Raw genomic sequence first — 13,605 nt, 5'->3', positions numbered from 1 at the left:
GTTTGTCACCATGCCCAGAATACTCTCCTAAGGCAGTGTAGTTTGTGTGATACAAACACGATCCCTAAGGTATGAAGGGTGTCTATCTTTCCAGAACACCTTCCCAGATTACATTCTGCAATTGAGGAGAGGAAAAATAGGATCACGTCCTAAAAACTTCTGCCCAGAGAAAGAGTCCAGCAGACAGTAACAGAGAGAAAAATTTGCAGTGATCTAATATTCCTATTATGTTATGATTATCTGCAGAGCTCTGGCTCTGCAGTCTTTCTCTCTTTCTCTCGCTCTAATCTATGTGGGCATTTCTATTATGCCTGTCAGCACAGTGCCTGAATGCCTTCCGAGCAAGAAGAAATACTACCTCTTTTTTTCCCCCATCAGCAAAATATGGACTTTATCTCAGCTAGCATGGAGTCTTCTAAAAATGTCAGTGTGCCAAGAAAGAGAGCATGGAGATTTATCATAGATACAACACCTCATTCTCCAGCCTCTTTTCTGTTCTGTTTATACACTGCACTGGGTCTCTCTGTGACAATGAGGACAAGCTGATGACTGTGGCATTTATAGGGTATTTATATAAGGAATAGTTCTTTAAGTATAGCAACAAGGTTAAGTGTGATGTAGCAACTCAAGAAGCACTTTCGATAAACTGGGTAACTCCTCCCAGAAGACCATTGTCTGCTTTATTTATATTGCAAAGGGCACTTAAATATAAGATACTTAGCAATACTACTTGCAGTACTAGGTCTGTCTTCTATATGGTTTTGTCATACACAGTCTCTGTAGAAAGAGACCTACCATAAGCCACAAAGTAATCACATGTCACTCCATAAGAGATGCTTTAGTTGTGGTTTATATGATGTAAAATTCATAAAAAGATGCTCACAGTAAGTTATGCTGTCTTGACAGGGCTTTAATTAAAGTTTCAACTCAGTCAGCCCCTGTTCTGCTGCTGACCAGGGAAGGAGAGTAGAGCCCTCTCACCTCCATTCACATTTCAAAATGAATGAACCTACTGAACCTACTGGCAATGCTTTGTTTACATCGTCACTGAATAGACGGAGAGACAGAGAGGTAACATGTAAAGGTCCTTATAATTTTAAGAACATTTATTTTATCTTCATATTAGTAATTCAAACCGTCATACAGTATACTTTAAGAATGAGACAGGAAGGAGCTTGTTCACTTCTTTGTGTGGTGTGGTTTTTTTTTTTTTCTCAGAACAGTCCTTTGAAACCTTATTTGCATTGAAAATACTCATTGAAAAGCTGAGTCTCATGTCAGGGTTCCTATTCTACTCAGAGGATGTAATTTTGCTTTGTAAATTGGTCTCTCATCTTGAATGAGCAAATAAGCATCCTGGTGGATGCCAATTAGATGAACTTTTGTATCCCAAGTAGTACTGCTGAGAGCAATTTTGATGGACTGATTTTGCATTTGAATATGCTTTCAACTGGATCTAAAACACATTGTAAAATTAGATTGATCTCTCATAGTTTCACCAATGAAAAAGATTCCAGTTATGTTTAGACATTTTATTTGGACAGATTCGGAGCAAGACATTTTGATTTCTGTTCAATTTCTACAGCTTTTCTTTTCTTTTAACTACCCAAACATCATATCTTAAAAAGTCAGTGTGAAAATATTTTAATTTTGCCGAAAGTAAACACTGTGAATGGCTCCAGCTTTTTTGTTTGTGTGCGTTTGAGACTTATCTTCAAGGAAAAATCTAGAACACTGATTCCTATCAGAATCAAGTCAAACACTGCAATCCTGAAATTCTTTTGAAATGCAACTTCCATTCTCACAGCTCATCTGTAGAGGGAAATGCATTGGTTGCTTAAAATGTTTCCAGCTGCAATAGTCTAAATCAGGAATTTAAAAACATTTTTGATAGATGCTGCCTTTGGTAATGGCAGCACTGGGTATAATCACTGACAGGAATAGTGCTGATTACTGGTATCAGTCAAAAGCACTCCCAGCTCAGACTGTCTGTCTATCATTTAGAGCCAGCTTCCATACCCTCAATGTTTTATGTAATGCCTCCAGAACTGCTGGGATTTGTACCAGGGTTTGTGGTTACTAGAGTGTGTACTAACCTGGACTTTCACTGCTTCCTCATATCTGAGGCTGGCGTTAAGGGAATTCTAAGTAGGTTCAGGGAAACTATTTTTCAGGAGGAGGTGTCGATCACCATCCTTCCACGAGCAGGCAGGATTGGTGTGCACTTTTAAAACCTGTTCCACTGCATCCTAAACCCCCCAGACTCCAGTGAAAGCACATAATTACTTCATCTTGCCTTCGGACAAATGATATACCAGTCTGCTGCTGTAAAAATACTTTTCTCCCAGCTCCACAGAACTACAGACTGGTGCTATTGATGTACTGCTGTAATTCTTGTTCATCTGGACTCACACACATAACACCAAATCTTTTTGGAAGCAACTGTCAGGGAAAATGAAAGGTGCTGTACTTCTTAGAAAACCACTTGTGAATTGTTAATTCTGTTTGGACGTAAAAGATCAGATTCAGCAGTAGTGGGTATTGCAGCATAAGGACAGGCACTGGGCAGTGCTCCGTGACAAGGGATGACACCAACTGGCTGAACAGAGGTTACCCAAGACATGGCTCTTACGTAGTTCCTGAAGTCTAAAATAAAATCCTTTATCGGTGAGAGGCATTGAGTCCAGCATTGCAGGCTAAAAAGCAATCACTAAAGGAAAGACAGCTCAGTGAACATATAGAGAGTCGCCTGTTCTCGAAAGTAGCAAAGGGAAAAGTTACTGTGCTTCACTCAAAGAGGGAGAGTGAGCAGGAGACGCCTCTCTCCCGTCTTTTATCAGCATTCTACTCTATGTCAAGGAGATTTTTCTAAGGATTTCCCAGCACGGCTAACCTTATCCCCATGCTAGACCTGACTGGGAGCCCCGGTGAGACATTTGGCTACTACTGTTGTTTTATGTAACCCTGATCAGAACAAACATAACTGAAGCAGTCATTTAAAATTAGCAACCAGAGGCCGAGCTGGAGGAGCCATTCTGCAGGAAGCCTTCTCCTGCGTCAGGCTGCAAAGACCAGCTAAGGGACTGCTCTGCAACCCAGCGTCTCCCGAGAGTGGCCATCCTCAGGTGGCCGCCGTGTCCTCCACAGGCTCAAATCCCAGCCCCAGCACCCCTTCTCTGATGGAGTTTGCAAGAGATGGTGTGTAACGCTGGCCCTCAGGTGTTGTGCTGCTTCTGCTGCCTCTTCCAGCACCTGTGTACGCTCAGAAGAATTGGGGAGGAAGCAGAAATGTCTTTCCTAGCTTTTTGCCCTTTCTTTTGAAGGGAGCTATTTCTTCAGTCGCCACCTTTACAATTCCCCCATGCTCCCGTGCTGTGAGCTGTTTTCTCTGTAGCCAAAAGGAGGCTGATTTTATCAGATGATGTCTGTTCAGCCACCAAGTCTGTATCATGGCGAATGTTTCTGTGGTCAGCCGTTATAATGACAGGGAACTTCTGAAGGGCCTGGAAGGGAGAAAGGAGGGAGAACTGTGCCATCTTGACGTCTTGAAATCCTACCAGTTTCCAGCAATAAAGATCGCCCCTCCCTTTTCCACACCCTCCCAGCCATCAGGTCCCAACTCCCCAGACCCATATCCCACACCCCCCTGGCCCATACCGCTCTGTGAAGGAGAACCCCACATTCTTCACCATTCTTCACAGTCTTTACATAAAGACCTGATGCACACAAAGGCAGGCCATGTTTACAATGGCAGTTAGACAAACTCATAAACAATACCTCTCATAACAGCCCAAGTTCATACGAAATCCTAGTCTTCAGGGAGCTGGAGGATAAACATGAATCTGCATCGTTCTTTGCAAATGCTGAGGAGCAGAGCCTTAAATAGAAAGTTCTACAGCAAATGATGGCTTTGTCTCTTTAAATGCCTGCCCACAATTTTGGGGGATAAAGTTTGAGTCTTTATTATAGGTTACTAGAAGCACAAGAAACACTTCACTACAGCTAAGAAAAGCCTTCAAATCATTATGAGTTTAAAGCTTCATGTTGTTCATGCTGCTGGGTTAGCAGCCTCCTAACTGTGCTGTAATTTTTGTAGCTGCAGAAAATGGTATGTTGCAGTTCGGAACCGTTTGGGAGAAAAATATCTATTGCATACAGAGGGAGGGCTTAGGATTTTTCACCCCCAGGAGTTCTCTGTGAAATGAAATATATCAAAAGCAACACATACATTTTTCATATTTTCATGTAAAGATGCTTGCATGTATGCACACATGCACATTTTGGCACACCACTTTGTTCTGACTTAAGTCCAGTGATAGCGCTTCATCTTGTGGGCCAAGTTTGCTTTAGCCATTTCTTTTCCAGACAGAGCTGGCCTAACATCTTCACCTCACTTCTATTCAGCTGGCCTGCTGAGAGGTCAACATTAGAAGTATAGTTTCCAGACTCTCTGTATAATCAGTGCCAAGGTATTGTCACCTTTAGCAAAATTACACAGGTCATCTTGCCCCTAGGAAATTTGTAAAATGGGGGGGGGGGGGGGGGGGAATCCTTTCCAGAAGGTTCAAAGGCCTTTGGGTTGCTTGTCACAAGGTGTGGGGGAAAACACTATCCTGACGCTCTGCTTAAGCTTCTTTTTGTTGGTGGTCAGCTGATGTTGCCCCCTCCTCAGACAACACAAAGGGCTACCTGGCAAATGTTTGTACAGTGCTTTGGAGACTGAAATGGAGATTTGATGCAGTCCTGCTGAAGGCTGCAGGCTTGTCTGGGAGAAACTGAAGGCAAGACCTGCCCTCGTTACATTGCACGTTTTTCCTCTCATCAAACAAAATTTCTGAAGTGCAGAAAGTTTCACTGCAAATCACTTTCCTCAGAGGAAGAAAGCGAAGCTAATGAACCTGGGAAAAACCCCCTCACTGTTAGCAATACAGAATCTCTCCTATTCATGAGGAACCCTCTGTTTCAGCCTGCCAGATTGAACAGTCATTATTAATCTCATTTCACAGCAGTGATTACATTAACATTATTCTTTTGTATTGTACAATACTATATAACACTGAAACCTTGAGGAGGCAGAAGCTAAACAGTGAGGCTAACAAGAAGAATCCATTACTCCACAAGCTAAAAAAATCTGACCTGTGGCTGTTGCAACTTGAGCAGGAAAGATCCACTTCCTAATAAACTATCCAGAGAGAGGGAGAAAGAGAGAGAGAACAGGCTGAACCTTTTACAAGATGCTGAGTGCAAGATTTTTCTTGGCTAACATTTTTTCACTCATGACAGCTCTCAGTCAATTCCAGATGAAAGCAGCTGCTTCCCTAGAATGGGCTGCAGCTTTCCTGACTTCTCTCTTTTGGCTTCATGTCTGTCAGAATTTGATATACAAACTTTCACCAAAAAGCATATGTAAGCTGGTTTTTTTGGTTATGAAAATATTCTTGCAATAATCTTTAAAGCTACCACATGTTCCATTGCCTCAGAAATGTGTCCTCTGTAATACCTTTTTTCAATATTCTCTTTATAACTACTCAATGTTGCAGCTTTTTTACTTGTTTTGATTGTATATGTAAATTCCATCATATGTTGCTGTTCTCTGTCACTAGGTGGATGTTATTTGATTTTAGCATTCAATTAAGAAAATGGAAACACTGAGGCACATTCAGACTTTTGGCACTTTTGCTTATTTTCCCAAATCCTGCACGCTGTTCTTGTTGCAGGACCCATTTACGAAGCAGGTAACATTTCAGGGCCCAATTGTATCACGTGCTAAGTACTTCCAGAAAAGTGCTCAAGTCCCTTCACAAAGGGACCTAGGTAGCAAGGTCCTTTTTGGTATTAGATTCTCCTTCAAAGAGGTGTCTGGGTTCCCACTTATGTTTAGAAAAGTCGACCTCTCTGCAGCAAAACCTTCTCTACAGGATTTCCTATTGACCGCACTGAGCTCCTTGCTACCTCACTCTGACTCGCTGAACTCTTTCCTCTCACTTCGTAGGAAACTTCACCACTGTACTCAGGGGAGTGAATTTTGCTTCAAGAGCTGCTTGTCTGTGTCTAAATCCCATTGCCCTGTGTAAACTGCAGGGCAGAAGCATTTCCCAGCACCCAGGTCTGGATGTCTGAGCTACCTGACTACGCTGCAATGAGACCCATCACCTTATTTTGGGTGCTTAAGAACTGAGAGATCTAAAAGCAAAGGCAATCTTTGAATATGCTGTACTTTAAAATCAGAGAGTCTATCTGCATTTTTCTTTCTGCCTCCTACTCCTTCACAATCCAACCGTTGGATCTGTACCAGCAGTCAGAACCACATGACTTGCACTACAGGATGAAATGACTTTAAATGGCAACGTGGCACTAGTACAGCATTAACATCTCAGCAGCAGACAGTGTGAGATTAATGTCACAATTAGCAAGTGGATGTTTGGTATCTTAACCTCAAGGATTCATTGGACTTGTAAATCTGTAGGGGCTCAGTTGGATGCTCGGTTGTTACAGATAACAGAGATAATGTAAACAGGCATTTACTGGGGCCTGATGGAACCAGAAAGTTTCTGTTTGCATGAACAGTCTTTTTAAAAGGTAAAAATCTTGTTATAATATAAACACCAAGATGTATGTACATAAACATTGTTTTATGGAAGAAAATTTAATAAACCTAAATTCAGTAAACAGAAGTTAAAAGCAACTCCATATTAGATATTGAAAGAGGAAAGCAACAGCTCCTTCATTCTTGTGAGCTCAGAGATGATAACTTTAAGCAGATATTCTAAGTAGAATTCCTCACTGTTCCTGTCAACCTAAAGAAAAAAAATAAATGCAAACAGCAAAATACCGAGCATTCTCACCTGTGCAGACCCTGAGCTGGGAGGACTAAGGCGTAGCAAGCAGACCTGATTTTGAGAGAGCTTTCTGGACACCACCTGTAAGTTAGTGCCCACAGGCCCCACTGCGTACCTAAAGCAAACAAAACCCACTAGGATCTTGCAAGGTCTAGCCCTTAATGATGGGGGTACTACTGCTCTCTGCTGGTGCAAAGTCAGACTTAGTAAAACACTGCTGAATGCAAATCAGCTCTAAGAAAATGAATGCTGCTGCCTAGAGCTATGCAGGGAATGGGCATTCCCTACCAGGGAAGATTCTGAGATTTTCAACATTTGTCTCTGTTTCTAACAGATGCTGGTAGTTCTTCACACACAAAAAGGGAAATAGTTGGGATCTATCAAAATATTTTATTTCAACAAAACAAACTGTTTTGTCTGAGCTTTGAAACTTTTCAGTTATAATATGCAAAATTAAAACAAAAACAAAAACAAAAACGGTTTTGGAAGGGAGAAAATGGGTGTTAATTAGCCAGAAAATGTACCTGTCCTTCATTTAATTCCCTTTCCTTTGAGCCTGGCCACTTTCACCTTGTTTCTCTAGTTCCTTTTTCCGAAGCCCCAAAATTGTTATACAAGTATTTTCTCTCCCTCATGTGGCCTTTCAGAGGGAGATTTATTTAGAATTTCAGATTACTTATAGTACGAAAAACACTGGCTGTAAATGAGGTTTAAAGTTAATGGTCACTTGTTTATTCCAAAGAAGAGGTGTAGTGTATTTTATTAGGATCTAGCTGTCATTTTACTTTCATGTAGGTTCTACTTACAGCCTCTATTTAACTATTGGCTTCTTCTTTTTTTCAATCGAAGAAACCCTGTTTTTTCTAACTGTTCTCTATTCTAAGCACTGAATTGAAGCACATTAGATTAAGCAACAAGACACATTATTCAACAGGGTCAATATTGATCCCATGTAAAATAAAAACAAGGAAAGAGAGAAGAAAATAAACTTAGACATTAACACACACATATGCATAAAAATTCAGTGGAAATTCTCAAAGAGCCAACATATAAACTCACTGCTAATTGCTGTTCTATTACTAACACAATATATAGTGAACATCAATTTTAAGCAGAACTCCTAAACAAGGTTTGTATTGGCTTTCCAATAATAGCACAACACGGGAGAAAAAAATTATCAGATCAAACTAAGCATGAGCAAAAAATATCCCCTATAGTAGGTCATGTTATTGATGTTAAGCAGAACAATCCACTAACTTTTAATTCATGGTAAGCTCTGATGAAAGCTCAGTGGAATGACGTGATCCACCTATAACTACAGCGGGTGTAGCTCACAAACCCACTAACCACCTGTTTTACAGGGAAAAAATACACTTAAAAGAGACATTAAGGTTTCCTTTTTACAAATCTCTATTCGTAATAGGAATGAAGATGATACCCCCTTAAGCTGCAGCTCTTTAGCACAGCTTCAATCAACGCACACAACTTGCAAAAATATCCTCAGCTCTACTACGTTCTTTCCCCTCATAAACTGAATAGACTATCAGTCCATCTCATTCCTCTCTGAACAGAGTATCAGTCCATCTCATTCCTCTCTACACATCCTGCTATCACAAATACAGCCACTGAACACTGCTGCTAGGTAGCAAATTGTAGTTTTCTATCTTTTGAGTAAGATCCCATATGAATGCATCTCCTGGCTGTATAATTTCATTTTACAGCTTCTTGCTCCTATGTGGACAGGATTTGCACTCATGGGTAAACACAGTTAGCGGTTTTGATCAGTGCGTGTTCAGCATGTAAGTGCCCTTGGATCTTAGGTCTCAGATGATCCTCCTATGTGCTTCTTCAGAATTTATGATTTGTTTTTAATGGACTGTACCAAGGATAAGAAGCTTTCACAACGCTCATCATCAGAGTCTCACTGTCCTGTGATTTATATGCCATTCCAACACTTTTAAAATGTTACAGAAAAGGGCTGTATTTATGGCAGGTTTTCTACAATGTTACAGAAAGTGGTTTTAGGACATGTAATGTATCTTATAAATACACATTATAAGGAGGGTATATTATCTTTTCTGAGTCTCTTGCAACCTTCATTGACACTAATAAGATTTACATGTCCCAGTGGATGAAAGGATGGACTGCAGAGTCTTTAATTCAATTTATTAGAATGAGTGGCTGACTCAGAGTTGAGAAGGAGCCTGACCTTTCCACATCAGTTGTTTGCTCCTAGGGCCAATGTAGAAAAACTCCTTGTAATCCCCAGGGAGAAAAATATTCTTTGGATGTTTCTTGAGTGGCCTTTCTGGCCATTTTGGCCCCAGTACAGCGGCCCTACAGTACAGCAGTTTGACTTGCTTAAATGGTTCTTTTCACATTCTCACTGACTGATGTTTTTGCTAAATCAGGGCCTTGGGAAGTGTTTCATCTTCAAAGATAAAGCAGTGCAAAAGTAAGTACATCACAGGATGACTTGTTTCCTTCTCTAAGACTTTGTTTATTGCCGTTCTCAAGGGAAGAGTTATGATTTTTTTTCCTCTCTTATGATAAAAGGAGTCAAACGTTGGAGCAAGTTGCCCAGAGAAGTTGTGGATGCCCCATTCCTGGAAGTGTTCAAGGTTGGATGGGGCTTTGAGTAACCTGATCTAGTGGAAGGTGTCCTTGCCCATGGCAAAGGGGGGCAAACTAGCTGATCTTTAGAGGTCCCTTCCAACCCAAACCATTCTGATTCTATGATCCTTAATGCCTCTGGATGATTCCTGGGATTAGATGCAGGAAAACAGAAGAATGAATGGGGATGCAGTAAAAGGAAGCATTTAGTTAAAAAAGAAAAGAGGAAGAAGACTGACAGAAACCTAGGAAAGGGAAATCTAGAATGCATGTAGAGCTATCTAGTCACTGAAGTGGTCTATATCCCAGATAAGACCTCACGGATGTTCACTTCTAACTTTTGAATTTCACAAAAGGTGAAAGTAGTGAAGGTCTAGTCTGTTTCTTGAAACTGTAGAGATAATACTACTAGTAATCAATCAGACATAAAAAATAAAACCCTAGTGTGCTTGCCTATATAGAAGCCCCCTTAGCAATGTTTAAGGTTGATGCACAGCACTTCATGCCCTTTAAGTAACAGAGGGATACACCATCAGTACAAGTTCAATGCATGAACAAAATGATCTCACACAGCCAACTGAGGTGGATTTGCAGCGCTATAGAAAGCAAAGCCGTCCTGTGAGGTTTTAGATGCCAGTTTCAAATTAAAGATGGGTCATTCAAATATTCATGGACTATCAAAGCCACATGTACAATACTGTAACAATGGTATAAACTAAAAACAACTTAATGGCAATGCACTGAAAGCTGGCAGCTTTTGAGCATTCCTTCTGTAGGTTAATGCTGCCTGTTGAAGAATTTGCAAAATAAGCAAAAGCAATAATGTTCTTTGTAAGAAATCTATTCTTTTCTCTTTTGCTTCCTGGAAGAGTCCATACCCAAAATAAATGCTGAGAAAACTTAGGAAATGGAACGTACAGAGTCAGAACTGTAGTTCTTCAAATGAGAAGCTCAAAGAGAATTATGAAGAGGTGTGATGTCAAACGCAGCAAATCTTTTGTCATCTTATCCCATTGGAGTGCATGCATTGTTGGAGATCATCTAAAGTACAAGGGCAGGGATGAGATTACCAGTTTGATACCACTACCACCCCAGGGTATTTGTATATGCCACATATGCTGTGCTCAAGCATCTTGTTATGGGCAAAGGAAGGACCACATCTTGTACTGGAAGCCAAAATTTTATTGTTAATCTAATTTAAAGACTTGACTGTATAACCAAAACACAGAAAACAGTTAATGTTAGTTAGTTTAAATGCAGTTTAAATTTTCCAGATTAAAAAAATATTATAGTTAAAAGTTGTAATAAAAACCCCCTCCTAATATCTAATGCTTTTTCTCTGGTGCTACATTTTCCTCTCCACTGCTCCTCTAGCTGCTAATGCTGATGGTTTTTGTCTGAGGGAAGAAGTGTGACAGCAAGTTGTCCTCCTGAGATATTTGCTGGGAGGAGTATGATGTTCATGGTAGGGGTTTTTTTCTCCTCTTTGCTAGGAGGAGCATGATGATGATGTTGATGGCTGCTTCCTCCTTGCTCTAGGGCCACTTGGGCCCATTTTTATGTGTTTGTTAACATGCTCTACACTGGTTTTTCTTCCTTGGTCCACAATTTTTATGTTGCACCTAACTTTACTATTTATGGTAGGGCTTATATACATAAGACACTTTTCTTTGTTGTCATGCCTACAGCTGGTTTTACGCAGCTCCTAGGTTTGCAGTGCCCTCACTGGTGAGTTATTGATAGCACTGGGGCCGTCTGGTACCATCCTACACTCAAACATTTACAGCCACCATTATCGCAACATAACTTTACTTCTTTATGCTTCACCATTAGTCTAGGGTCACAGCTAGTTCATTCTACACAGCCGAATTACTTGTTATTCCTATTTAAACAAAGACTTTTAACAACAGACATTACACCAATTACACAAAACCAAGCAAAACTAAAACAAAAAAGGTAAGAGCCATCTGCTCATTCAACAATTGCTGACATAGATAAACAAGCTGAAACAAAGCTCCAAGCTAGTTGAGACTAGTCGAGACAAAACCCGACAAGCTCTCAGGCCTGTGTTAACACAAAGCCTGTCGCTTGTTACCAGCAACAGCAATACTGTATTTACTAATGCATGGGGCTACACAGGGCATTCTTAACTAAGAAGAGGAGATTCCAAGGGATCCGCTGAGAGATTCCAAGGGATCCAGTCCTTTTTTTATTATTTAATGATTAATTTTACATCTCTGAAATGTATAGTACTTGGAGTGAAAGTTAGGGTGACAGCTGATGATAATATTAGGGCTTGGACACGAACAGTTTTGAGAAACCTAAATTCTCAATGCATCGAGAACCCTGAGAAAAAAGGCAGAGCGCTCCTCTTGGTTTAAAGTGCTAATTTACCTTCTGTCATTCACTTGTCAAAGACTGGACCTGATTTCTAGCCCAGGGTAGATTTAAAACTAGGAGTAAGGCTAGAATTTGGGAAATTGCACGCTGCAGAGCCCAGGTTCCTGCTGCAACTGGGAGGTCTCTGGGTGTATAGAAGAGGTTCCAAACTGCTGAAGACACCTTTTCTTCATCAGTCTCTGCTCATGGGATCAACTTCATTTCTAGGTAAGGCAAAAATTGCAGTTAGGGTTAGGGACTGGGAAAGTTATTTTCTATTATTTAGTGCCTTTTCTATGGACAGTGCAGACACATTCCTGGGAAGACTTGTGGAAAACTCTAGCTATCTCTTCTCTGGAAGTCCTATTCAATGTTTCCGTCTGAAAAGTTTACCATGCGTGAAAAACACATGGCAGATACCAGGGTCTTCCCTCTTCCTCCTCCCCTCCAATACGGCCCGTTCGCTGCCCTCCTCCCCAGGCCCCACTTGTTGGCCTCCCCGGGAGTTCAGGCGAGGTTCGGCTGGCCGCGGGCCTGCGGCGGGGCCAGGCCTCAGCGCCAGGCGCCCGCCGGTGCAGGTCGGGCACTGCTCACCACGGGCGGGAGCCTGCATTCAGAAGCTCAGTGACTCCGCTAGGTAAATTCGGAGATACTTAATGAACTTAAAAGGATTAGCCGGCCTTGAGAAGACAGCGATCTGGCTCGCCGTCCGGGGTAATCCAGCCTAAGCGGGATGCAGGTGTCCTGGATCACACCCCACCGAGTAAGAGCTGTCGCCCTCGGACATGCCCGGTTCCCTTCAAAAAAACCAACCGGAATTAAAGGCGAACGCTTTGCCGGCAGGACGGCGGGCTCTCCTCCTCTCGCCGCCCCCGCACCGCCTCCCTCCGCCACCCGAGCCCCGTGCCTGCCTGCAGGAGGAGAGCAGGGCGGCTGACCAGGCCGCGCTCCCCGCCGCCGGCCCCGGGCCCTTGGCCGCGGGCGGCCCCCGGGCGCAGCGGTGCCACGGCGGCCCCTGGCGGCCGCGCCTGGCGCCGCTCAGGGCCGCCGGCGAGGCGGGAGACGGCGGGCGGGCTGAGGGGGAGGCCGGGCGGGCTGAGGGCGAGGCCGGGCGGGCTGAGGGGAGGCCGGGCGGGCTGAGGGCGAGGCCGGGCGGGCTGAGGGGGAGGCCCGGCGGCCGCGGCCGCCCCTCCCGGAGCGGGGTGCTGGGGGGATGCGGCCGGCGGCCTGCCCCGGCAGCGCTGGGTTGGGTGGGAGCCGGAGGTGGCGGCTGGGCTGAGGGAGCTGCCGCCGCCCCCCGCCCTGTCCTCACAGCTTGGCCCTCCCGCCCCCGCGGATCCCCGTTCTCTTGGAGGACCGCGAAGCCCGGAGCTCGCTCCTCTCGCTGCTTTGCCAGAAACTCGGGCGCGCCTAGGCCGGCCTGACTTCTGGAGGCGTGGGTCGGAAGCCCGGTCCGTACGGGCGTACCGGTATTAACGTCGAGGCTGCGGTGTAAAGCCCGTCCGGTTTCCGAGGCGTTTGCTTGAAAAATTCGTCTGAGAGATGTGTTTGTTCGTGGATTTGTTCCTTAAAGACCTCGGCTTTTATTACGCCCTCAGGGCATCCCGAAATTAATGTTGATGTCACCATGGTTCAAATTATTCATTTTAAATTAGATTTATTGCTGGAAACGAATCCAGAAACCTTGCCGCTGGAAATCCATTATTTTCAATACAAACAAGGAATTAATCAAGTGAAGCGTTACAGATCAGGCAGCAATAGAAATCCAGGCAGT

The sequence above is a fragment of the Aquila chrysaetos genome, chromosome 5 (genome assembly GCF_900496995.4).
Source record: "Aquila chrysaetos chrysaetos chromosome 5, bAquChr1.4, whole genome shotgun sequence".
Classification (NCBI taxonomy): domain Eukaryota; kingdom Metazoa; phylum Chordata; class Aves; order Accipitriformes; family Accipitridae; genus Aquila; species Aquila chrysaetos.
Note: the sequence above shows the minus strand (reverse complement) of the source record.